Source organism: Centruroides sculpturatus, unplaced genomic scaffold (genome assembly GCF_000671375.1).
Source record: "Centruroides sculpturatus isolate CEXI.00-Female unplaced genomic scaffold, Cexi_2.0 scaffold649, whole genome shotgun sequence".
NCBI lineage: Eukaryota > Metazoa > Arthropoda > Arachnida > Scorpiones > Buthidae > Centruroides > Centruroides sculpturatus.
The window spans coordinates 59,250-70,878 of NW_019385064.1; the positions used below are offsets into that span (position 1 = coordinate 59,250).

Below are 11,629 nucleotides of genomic sequence, written 5' to 3' on the forward strand. Positions count from 1 at the left end.
TATGTAGTTGGAATGCCTTAAAAGAAGAATATAAAGAATTGTGTACTTACGGACAATTTAAACGGGCTGTGAAAATATTGATATGTGATTAGTTGAGTGTATTTTTTTGTTTTGATGTTATTGTATTTTTCTTTTCTGTTCTTTTTTGTTGTTTTGTTGATTGTATACTTGGTAAAAGTCTGTATCATTAATTTTTCTTTTGACCCTTGAAAAAGGCCAATGACCATAGGGTCGTATGATTAAATAAATAAATAAATAAAATAAAATAAAATTTGTGATACATAATATATTATTTTTTCTGCCTAATAACTAATAATAACTAACTTTTTTCTGTACCCCTAAACAACCTATCGCATACCCGGGTTGGGAATCGCTGGACTAGATAGTCACTTGTCAATTTTATATATAAAATAGAATGTTTGTCTCTGTTCTTAGCATTTTGGTCAGTCTGCTCCAAATCATTCTTGCTTAACTTGGACTCAGAAAAATATATATTACCATAAAGCTTGGATCCTGCTCTTGATTTCATCCTCCCTTATTAACTCTTAAACCCTTTGTCCAATCTGCACCAAATTTTTCATACTTAACTCTGGGACCCCAAGGAAAATACAGACTTCCATGAAATCTGGACACACAACTCTCCCCCTGATTTAATCTCCTTGACACTTTGTGATAAACATAACAATGATAGGCTAAAATATCCAAACTTTTAACATTTACCCACTTACTATTTGACCAAGCAATGCTTGACATCTGCTAGTTACTAATAAAACAAATAATTACAAACTCTAATAAAAGTATAAATTTTTAAAACATCTTCATAAATTTAAAATGCTTTAAACTAATTTGATTATTCCTAAAAATGCATGAAAAATTTTCATTTAGTTTGAGTACAAATCTAGATAGAGTTCACCATTCCATGAAAAGCTGCATTTATAAAAGTAAAAAACAAAGAACACATTAGTAGTTCCCACTGGAAGCATCTCAACACTCAGTATGAACTGTTTCAACCTGGAACTAATCACTTCTACTATAGGTAATAAATGTGACAAAATCTGAATAATGAAATTGTCTTATGGTCATATTCACCAAAGGAGGATTGGAGTTGGAATTTAAAGCTGACCAATAAGCATTCATGTACCCAAAGTAAAATTAACATTAATTGGTAAACTTTCAACTTTAACCCCCAACTCTCATTTGGTAAATATGGCCATAAATCAAAATTACAATACATTAGACAGATTAATAGACAGTAGTGACTGAAAACAATAAGCAGTCACAAATAAATTTCTGATAATGATGTCATATTTGTCAATCAAATACTCTGATTATCTATCTGATTATCCTTAAATTTTGACTATAAGTGTATTTACAGTTCTTCATAATTTGTATTAAGTATACAAATAAAATCTGCTAATTGAAAAATGTATTATTTGAATAAAACTGTCTGCTGTTTGATTTGACTTGAAACAAACACCAAATGAGATACACAAACCTCTGGACAGTTTAGTTCGAAACTGGAGGATTGACAACCCTAATTACTACAGATAGGTTAAGTCAGAGTCAATAGATATATTGGTCCTTGAGCTGCCAAAAACTCTAATGCTACGGAAGTGGTATAATAAATATTTCTTCCACTTCAAGCACTGCAATGTAAGTTTGGCTTGAGCATAGGTAGAGTCAGCTGTAAACATTTGAAATTCTTTTAATATATGAAATTTTCTCATTTTTAACTCAAATATTGCTTTTGTCTTTTTTAAAGGACTTTTATAAATACTATTTTAATTTGGTTTTGAACATTATTTATTCGTAAATGTTGTTAATATTTATATTTATATTTCTATTAACTGTCACTTTCATGATTTTAGACTTTAAATTGATTAGACTGTTTGGTTTTTGCTTGCAATTTGTGTTCATTTTTAAATATTTTTGGGAGTTTTCATTAAGGGCAAGAAAATGTAGTCAAAAAATTTATAATTAAGCCTTTATATATATTATTAATATGGGATGTCTTCAGGATTTCCGAGAACTCTCTGAATCGGGAAGAAAAGGGAATAATGAGAATTATATACATTTAATTATGGAAATATATAAAAATGTTAAACCATGTACTAAGATAGAACAGATTTAAAGTGTTACAAAAAAAAAGAGATTCAGGATGGCTTTGGAGTTTATCAAGGTTAAGCCTATATCTTTTTTTTTTTTTATATTAGGTAAATCATTATAGTTACAGTGACATAGTTACAGGAGCTATGATATATGTTATTCACAATTTATATTGTGTTTATTAATGATAGAGAGAGATTAAAGTTGAGCCAAAAAAAGTTAGGAACAGTTTAGAAAGGGAGATAGAAAGTCAGTAAATTCAGATCTTGGATTTCAAATATAAGTTGTTAGAGGAAAAAGAGGAAATTCAAACTATTTAGACAACATATTCAACATATTTACAGGCACATAATAACCTAGAAGTAATTAGAGGATGATGAGTTAGACAAATAAAATAGGTAAAAGTAGAATGGCAAGAGTTCAGACAGTATTATTAGATAGCAGTGGCATGCCGTCATTGGAAGCGGTGCTTCCACCGCTTCCCTTGTATTTTCTAAAAAATAAATATACATTGTGCGATTATTTTCACATTTTAACGTAATTTGGATTAATTAAAATTAATATTTTATTATAACCGCATTATGTATCTTATTACAAATTTCTATACTACATGAGAAAAACGATAAGATTGCTATTATATATTCGAATATAAATTCATATATGCATATTTCCAATGGAAGCGCTGTATTGTTGAATACAGGACAGCTTCCAGGGCGAAAATATTTGAACGATATAAAGCAGCCAGATTATAGGTATTTGCATATGCACTTTACAGAGCATTAACCTCAAGCGGTTTAGCTAGTGGAAGCTACACACCAAAACGCTTCCAATGATTCTATCCAGGACCAGTTCTGGGCTATTAGCTGCCTGCCTGCTAGATATTTGGCCGCCCTCACTCCATTATGTGAATCGTGAGTAGATTTATAACTTAACCCAACCGATAGCAGTTTACTGGTATGTTTTTATGATAGTTTTGTATAGTTGACAGGAGTTTTTAAAAAATCCATTAAAATATTTGATATATTTATTCTGCTCTCCCATCTTGTACAGTCGACCCCCGTATAAGATCATTGATTATTCCGTTTTATATGAATTCCATGTTGTACGAGTCACTTAGATTTTACAAATACGTGTACCGGGCTGTAAACGGCTCACGTATTTGTAAAATTTAAGTGACTTGTACAACATGGAATTCATATAAAACGGAATAATCAATGATCTTATACGGGGGTCGACTGTATTACAAAATTCAATGTTAAACTAGTGATATTACGACTTAGTATGTCCCATCTATACGGAGATGCAGAAAAAAATGTATTCAATTCTTGTACAATGTTAAAAAATTAACTGTTACTTTGGCAGCATCATTTACAACTAAATTTAATGAATGAGACACACAAGGTACAAAGAAAAAGCTCTAGAATTTATATTCCTTAAATTTACGATTTATGTTATCTGTTGTCATAAAAATTTATCTTTCCACTTCTTTCCCAAGACTACAAATATTCAAGTACAGTAATACCCCGAACTTATGCATTAGGTGGAAGAGAGCGATAACCGCGTAAGTTGAATTCGCGTAAGTCGGGGTATAATTTCGCAATTTGTGTAAAATCCAAGTCGGATGTATGTAAGCTAATAAATGTTCTCGTTAATCTTATCTCGTCTTTTGATTTGTTCACGGTTACAAGAAATCACCACATAGAGTCTCTCAAGTCTCCATAGATATAACAAACAAAAATAAATAACACAAAATAAATTGTAGCTATGCGTCGATTCCGTGCGACATGTCTGAACATGTAAGCTGAACGATAGTATGAGGGGAGTGAGTAATCAAAGTTGTGTGGCGCTCAAACAAAAGACGAATCAATGAGATTTGAAAATCTCGTAACTCCAGGTTCGCATAAGTTGAGGTATTACTGTACAAAGTAACCAGTTTCATCTTAGAAGTAGTTAAATAATTAAGAGATTAGGAATTATGGACATAAATAAAACCCTGCTGAAAGAGCTAGAATTTTACTTAAAAGCTTAACACAGTGTTTTTCAACTGGGGTGCCATGGTGCCGTGATTGGGGTGTCGCAAAGTTTAGGGTCTTTAGGTATCATCTTGGAAATTTACTTACGTGTAGTTCAAGATTTTTACTTAAGTGTAGTTCATTGTCATTTCTATTTTGCTACGAGATATCTAGTAAGCAAAGAAATGATGACTAATCGCATGTTAATGTAATGTTCTACGCTATGTGTACGCACGACTTGTCATGAGTTCGCCCAAACCACATTGCTTGGCCTTCACATTTCCAGTCCCAGTACCAAGCCAACCTGAAGAGAAGAACGATGTGGACACTTGTCTTGTATATACTTTAAAAAGCATTGCATTGTACTTTGAAAAGCGTGTGGTTTCAATCACAAAGTAGGTGCATAATACAGTATTTTCATAGTATTCAAAAGCAATGATGACAAATAAACAATTTTTTATCATTTTTTTAATTTAAATTTTTTAAATTGATAAGAAAAAGATAAGAAAAAGTAATAAAATATTTATATATGCATCAAAATAGTATTAAAAACTTCACAAAAATTGTTTATCAATAAAATGGTAATATATTTGATAATAAAACTAGATTTAAAAAACAATAGTGAGACTATTATTTTACATGTAGGTATTTTGACAAAATTCAATGGACTTAAATTTTGATTTTGAACACATAGAAATGCTTTTTTTTCCATTAAAATGCTACTTTAAACTGTCAATTTTTAAAATTTTTCTTCCCAGGGAAGGGACTCCCTCCTCAGACCCCACCCCAGCATTGCGCATAATATTCGTTTTCACAAAAATATCATTTGGCCCATTAGTCCCCCCTTATTTAGATTCCAGATCCACCGCTGGTCAAGGGCATCACAATTTTTTATTTTTCAATCAGAGGTGCCACTCAATGAAGAAGATTGAAAAACACTGGCTTAACCGAACCAATCTCTAGCCGAGTACAGTGAGGACTGATTTCTTCATAATATTAGATGTAATAAAGACAGAATTTTTCCAGTTCAATGAGAGTGACTGAAAAGTTGTAAATTTTGGAAATTTCCGTGGACACCACCTAGTCGTAAAACGAATTAGTTAAAAAATAAACAATGGACAATCTATTAACATTAGTAAATAATATAAAATAAATAGCAAAAATTATAACAAGATAGTTATGGCTAGTAGATATATTATATCTAAATTAATAGATGTTATATGCTTTTTATCAAAGCAAGAATTGGCATTTAGAGGTCATAGGGCAAGGGTCACCAAACTTTTTTGATCGTCGATCCCCTACAAGTTTTCAAAACCTCACATTGACCCCCATCAAAAAGTTTATGTTACAAGCAAAACAAAATACTTACTATTTTAATACATTTCTTTTAATTTTGCATTTTTTTCATTTATTACATATTTGTTAATAATAATTTTTATAACTGACAATCAATGAGACGGATAAGCTTGATCCTTAACTCCCCCTTATCCTTAGCTTAAGCTTGATAATCGACCCCCAATAATGTTATATCGACTCCTGGGGGGTCGATAGCGACCACTTTGGCAACCCCTGGCATAGGGAATCTATTGAATCTAATAACAGAGGTAATTATATTGAACTTGTTTATTTATTAAGTATGTCAAATAATCTATTAAAAATGCATTTAGAGAAGTCTACGGTTTTTATTGGATTATCGAACAAACGAATACGAATGGACCCTAGACCAGTAGTTCTCAATCTTTTTGAAGTCGGAAACACTAAACTTTGACATTTTTTTCCATGGAACACTTATAATACATCAGCTTTAAAGCAGGGGTGGCCAAACCTTTTTGAAATCAAGCACACTTGGTCTAGTAGATGACGACATTGGCATTTGCAGATTACATTCCCATACAAAAATTATTTTACATTGTATTGTATTGGTTTTTCTTTTGCAACAATTTTTAATTGTATACAGGTACACCTCGCCTTACGTCGGTAATTGGTTCCAGGAGAGGCGATGTAAGTTGAAAAATGATGTAAGTCAAATTTACTTGTCTCCGAATCTACTTGTCACTAGGCTAAACCATGAATTACGATTCCCGGTTTTGTATTTTATTTATTAATGTATTTTTAATAATATATGGTTAATAAGGATCTATTTTAAGCTTACAAACAAATAAATTTTAGTTTTTAATATAGTACAGAAAAAAGTAATCTAAATTTACGAATGTAGGTACTGTAAATACAGTAGATACTTGTAAATGTATATATTTTAATATGATTTTATGTGCTTTAAACGTTTTTCTAGTAATATTATGACTTCAATATTTGTGGCAGACAGATGTAAAGTCTAACAAAATGACTTAAACTTGATTTTTATTTTTCCACATACTTTTTTGACAAATGACATATAATCGAGAACGACGTAACTCGAAATGTCATAAGTTGAGATATACCTGTATTTGATTTTTTCGCAGAACACTTGAAGTGGCTTTACAGATCACCCATGTTCTGCGGAACACAGATTGAGAACCATGGCCATAGACCATCACTGACGCGCAATTAACTAATTGCCCCTGGAAGTCGGCTTCTTACAGAAACATAGCTTCCCTATCATCAAATGTCATGGCACGCCACTGTTAGATAGTAATAATGATTAGTGATGACATGGAGACTAAAAGAAAGACATGTTAGTGATATTTTACACCTATATACAGTCGACCCCCCCATAACACTGTTGATAATTCCATTTTATATGAATTTCTTGTTGTATGAGTCACTTAGATTTTACAAATACGTATGCCGGATTGTGAGCGGCTCATGTATTTGTAAAATCTAAGTGACTCATACAACATGGAATTCATATAAAATGGAATTATCAACAGTGTTATAGGGGGGTCGACTGTAAACAAAGGACAAGTGTAGTAGGCCATCAATAAATCTTCATTCATATTCCACTTTTGATAGTGCAGAATATTATATAAATTACCAAAACATGTAGAGCCAATGTGAGTGTAATTTCTTATGTCAAAAATACAAAACTACTTCATTCCTAATACTATTTCTCAATATACTCAAATCAAGTAAACTTGTTTAGCACACTTTATGTAGTGTTAAAGTTAATAAATTATTTTAAAAATAGTTTGTCTTTATCTGGATTAAATTTCTATGGCTATTTAAATGTATCAGAGGAAAAGTTATGGTTTTCCTAATTATATTGCCATACATATGCAATAAAACAAAACAATAAACTGCAAATTTATTTACTTATTTTACCATTACCTATGTAATGAACAGATGTGTTATACTCAGAACATTGTGGACAAAACTTTCATTCACAATATGTAACAATATGACAGTTTTAAACAGATCTCTACTTAAAACCTGGATAAATTAAGAAACAAAAATAATTATTTTCGATTTACCACATACTCATCTGTAATTTAAAATTATCATCTTATTAAATTTTTTTATAAACTAAATACAGTGGAACCTCGGTTACAACCTTAATCAGTTCCTGATGTTTGGACTTATACCGAATAGGACGTATACCAAACCAACCTTTCCCATAAGAAGTAATGTAAAAATGATTAATCCGTTCTCATGTAAAAAAAAATGGCTGGCTTTCCTGGCTAGTTCCTGCTTGATTTTTTATGAGATCAGCATGTATCTTTTTAGGTTTCTCGAAAATAATTGCTTCTGATACACTGTTGCCAGCACACTGTTTTTCAGTTATCCAAAGCAAAAGCAATTTCTCAACATGATCTAATGTCTTTGATCTCTGTTTAGAAATTGATTTAACCCCTTTTGCAACATTAGCAAATTTAATAATGTCTTTATTTTTCACGATTGTTGATATTGTCATTCTCAGAATACAGTATGCAACAGTTAAATTTCAAACATGCATGCCACCTTCATATTTCTCAACAATCTCTTTTTTTTTCAGTTCCATTGTGATTCTAGTCATTTTTTTTTTTTTAGCTTTCTGTTTCTTTTCATTTGCCTTTTTGCAATTCATGATTAATAAAAATAATAAAATTTTACTTACAAATTAAAATCAGAATAAATTTAACCAAGTTATAAACCGTGGCACCGTGAACGTCTAGTCTGGTCTAGTACACCAATAGTGCTACTTGTTCATAGTCATAGATGGCACGTATAATTGAATCAAGTCATATACTAAGCAAAATTTGTTTTGTCCAAACAGGACATATTCCGAATTGGATGTATTCTAAAGCAGACATAGGCCTATACCGAGGTACCTCTGTATACATTTTTTTTCTTTATATATGATAAAATTAAAAAATGTAATTACAAATAAGAATTTTTTAACAGAACAGTATAAAAAAGTTACAAAAATGCTTGAAAATGGTAAAACTACCTACTAACCAAATGCATAAACCAACAACTTCTCCTCATAATGTGACTCTAGCACCAGCTATCGGCTACCCAACACATTTACTGTACTTTATAGCATAGCTCAAGTACCAGTATATCTATCGACTCTGGTTAAGTTAGGTTGATTATATTGGTCACCTGAGGATAGGAGGGAACCTTACAGAGGCATTAAAGGAGCAGAGAAAGAGAGAGTACTAGTGTCCAAGTGTTTCTAATTTAAGAATCACCATGTAGTCAATGAACATAGTTATTTATAAGCCAGTTGCACCAGTTTTAATTACCATAACTAGTCACACAGTTCTTAACATCTTACATAGCAAGCAAGCAGGTCTGCTAGATCATATGCAAACAGAATAGTAGGCAAGAGACCCTGATTTTGTTTATTATGTGAATATAAAAGCATACTAATTCCTTAATTCCTCTCTTATTACAGTGATATAAATGTGCCACACACCTGCTAGTATGCCAAATAAATCAAATTGGGATTTTGGCATTTCTTACTGACCAATAGTGACAAGGAAAAAATAACAAAATAATCAAAGCAAAGGTCTCCTTTGTGTTCAAATTTAATCCTTGGCTATTAAAATTAATAGTAATAACCCAACTGCTCAATGACAATTTATATAATTTATTTTTTAATATTTTCAAATAACTTTAAACTGAAATAAATAATAAAATAAATATTTATATATTTAATTGACAAGATATTAAACAAAATTATTGTTATAAAAGATTAAAAAAAGACTATAAAAACGAAAATAAAAAAAAACAACTTCAAATTTTATTTTAAAAAATACTTGAAAGCAATTAGTTGTGTAATTTGATGATTATACAAATCTCAAGTTCATCATTAATCAGCTGACTTGACAATTGTCCCATCCTTAATTTTATGAGAAATAGTTGTATTTGCATATACATTCAACTGATATTTAAATTGAATCAACCATAAGATTAAGTGATAAGTGATTTATATTCACATTTTAATTTGTTTGAAATTCATTCAAAAATAATCTGCAAAATTTATATGCTGTTTATACTTTTTACTCTATTATACATACAAGAATTTTTACAGTTATTTTTTTTTATTTGAATTTTCTATTTTATTTTCTTTCTTAATATGAGTTGTGTTATTTCATTAAAATGGTAAATACAATAAAATCATTATTTTTCAAACTATAAAATATAAATTGTTCATTAATTTATTTTAAAAAAAAATACTTGTAAAGATGGATAAATATTAACAAAATAAAAATGTTATTACCTTCTGTCAAAATCAAAATGTGGCATCATAATATACGATTTGCAGGTACTTTTCTTGCTTCAGATATAGCACAGATATGAACATTTTCAAAAAAATGCATAATCATAAATAGTTTCTGCCATACTGTTATCATACTTCTGATGTTTGGATATTTGGCGAAATACTTAATATTTAAAAATATTCTATTAATTTAAAATATTTTGGCAGTTTCTTCTCAAGTGATTAAATTAGCATTCAAATGTGATCAATTGCATCATACAAATTTGAAAATCCACATTCACATTGTAGAAATCTTGATTAATCTTGAAAAATAAAAAAACATTATAATAATAATTATTATTAACATCGTAAAATATATTGTAACATGAAATTACTAATATGTAAATAAATTTTTATTTATGCTATTATTGATTTTTACAATAAAAATCTATCTTATTGTGTATTAAAATATCAAATTTTATCTGGACAAGATGTATTTTAATAAAGTCAAAAATACTTTTAAAATCCAGCAAGGAAATTTTATACAACAAATATTTTTTGTGTTAGGTTATATTTCTGTTGAAAATCTGGAATAATATAAAATTTAAACTTAAATTCATCCTATATATCAAACCTAGTTTAAAAAACAAACTTCTAAAATTACACTTGAAGTCTTGAAAATAAATAAATTTTATTAAAATTACAATTATTTATAACATTTATTTATTTCAACAAATTATGTTATGTATTTGTTTATCATGAAACTAAACATATCAAATAATATTTCATCAGAAATGTTATCAGCAATTACTCTGATCATGTTCAGCTTATAAATATATTGAACAGTCTAGAAAAAGAAATTCAAAATAAAGAACAATAGTCATAGAAGAATTGATATAAAAACAGTTACAAGTATAAAGCATGGGAGAGTTGCATGGCGATATTGATGTAACAGAAAGGAATTCCCATATGAACAGTGTTCTTCAGTTCCCATGCATTTTAGGAATGAAATCCCTTACAACTGGGCTGAAACTATTAATAATATAAAAGTCTGTGTGTATGTATGTGAGTTCCTTATAACTTCTACAATTTTTGTCCAATTCAAATGAAATTTTAATTATATTTATTTGTTTTACATTCTGATGGAAAATACAGGCTACTTATTTTATTAAAATATTACCTATAGAATAAATGTTTTATTGATTTCATATTGATGATTGCACTTATGTCAGTGACATCATTTAATTAAAAATGCAACTTAATAGAATTGCTGTTAAGTTGCATTTTTAAATATTTTGAAAAATGGTGTATTTTAAACTTACTTCATTAATAAACAAAAACAAAAACACTGAGTTCGGCGTTATATGCGTTTTATTATCGCTAGTACTTTCGACGAGCTTATTGTCGTCGTCCTCAGGCGATTTAGACAAAAATTATCGAACACAAAATAGAACGCGTAATATAAATTGAAATTGTGCTAAAGCCGTTAAGAACACGTAGAAATTTAAACATAATTCGAAAGCCGAACGAGCAGATAGCTCCGTGAAGTGCGAGCTGGCGCATGCGCAGAGCTATGCTCTCGCTGCATGCATTCTAGAGACTACGAGTACTCGCTTAATCGCTTATACAACGTGACCCATACACTGGGCAGCTCAAGGGTAGGGGTGTTGCAAGTGTCCAAGGTGGTAGTGAGGAGAGATTCCCATATAAAAACAGTTTTTCGATCTTTGCAGCTCTTGAGCATAACCACTTGGGACCATAGCGGGTTGTAACCCTGCTCAAGTACCTTTTTTGCGAGCTCGGTGGTGTGTCTTCCCCTCATAACATCGTCTTGGTGCTCATCAAGGCGGCTGGAAAGCATTCTAGTGGTGGCCCCGATATATCTTGTATT

The 11,629-nt window shown here is 30.2% G+C and overlaps 1 protein-coding gene across 2 annotated transcripts in view; it reads right to left on the minus strand.

Moving 5' to 3' along the window:
• The window catches only part of LOC111634148 (putative uncharacterized protein DDB_G0289963), a 104,463-nt gene that overhangs the window by 52,010 nt on the left and 40,824 nt on the right, over nt 1-11,629 (minus strand). For both annotated transcript variants that reach the window (XM_023378857.1, XM_023378856.1), the window contains exon 2: nt 9,760-10,061. The gene's annotated coding sequence lies outside the window, so the exon portion shown is untranslated. The remainder of the gene's footprint in view (nt 1-9,759; nt 10,062-11,629) is intronic.